Source organism: Solanum tuberosum, unplaced genomic scaffold, assembly GCF_000226075.1.
Source record: "Solanum tuberosum cultivar DM 1-3 516 R44 unplaced genomic scaffold, SolTub_3.0 scf00008, whole genome shotgun sequence".
In the NCBI taxonomy this organism is placed as follows: Eukaryota; Viridiplantae; Streptophyta; class Magnoliopsida; order Solanales; family Solanaceae; genus Solanum; species Solanum tuberosum.
The window spans coordinates 2,071,798-2,072,606 of record NW_006238934.1 but is presented as its reverse complement, the minus strand read 5'-3'; positions in this window follow the sequence as shown (position 1 = coordinate 2,072,606).

Here is an 809-nt window from a genome sequence, read left to right as displayed (position 1 = left end):
GTGAAGGTAGGACATTTTGCTGTTTTCGCTGTCAATACTAAGGAAGAGAGAAAAAGGTTTATTTTAGAATTGAATTGGTTAAAAAATCCAACATTTTTGAGGTTGTTAAAGTTGGCTGAAGAAGAATATGGATTTAGACAAAAAGGTGTTTTGGAAATTCCTTGTTCACATGAGGAATTAGAAAAGATTATTTTGCAGCTCAAGATTGAGAGAATTTGATGATCAAGCTTGTAATTAGTAATTAATATAGGGAAAAAGGACAAATATACCTTCTAACTATCGTAAATGGTATATCGATACCCTCCGTCATACTTTTGGGACATTGGTGCTCCTGCCGTTAAAAAACTAGAGCATATATACCCTTCACTCTAACGGAAGACTAAAGGGGACACATGGCGCAATCTTATTCGTCGATCCGATATTTAATAAATGTCAGGTCGGTGGACACGTGTATGTCGGTTAGTATAAAGGGTATATATGTTCTAGTTTTTGGACGGAGGGTATCTGCATACCATTTATGATAGTTCAGAGGTATATTTGTCATGTTTCCCATTAATATATAACTTAATTTGTTTATCAAGAAATGATTATGATATATATATATATATATACTTGTAATTATTTTATAAGTGGACTTATTATTATTATGTAAATTTCTTTATAACTGAATAAAATACACAGACTATACATTATAAAAGTTGAAAATTAAAGTTACTTCAACTAAACTGTTTTTTTTTTTGTTTTTTTACTATAAGAGATTCACTAGGGAGTAAGGTGTCACACCCCAAATCCGGATGTGATGGCACGTG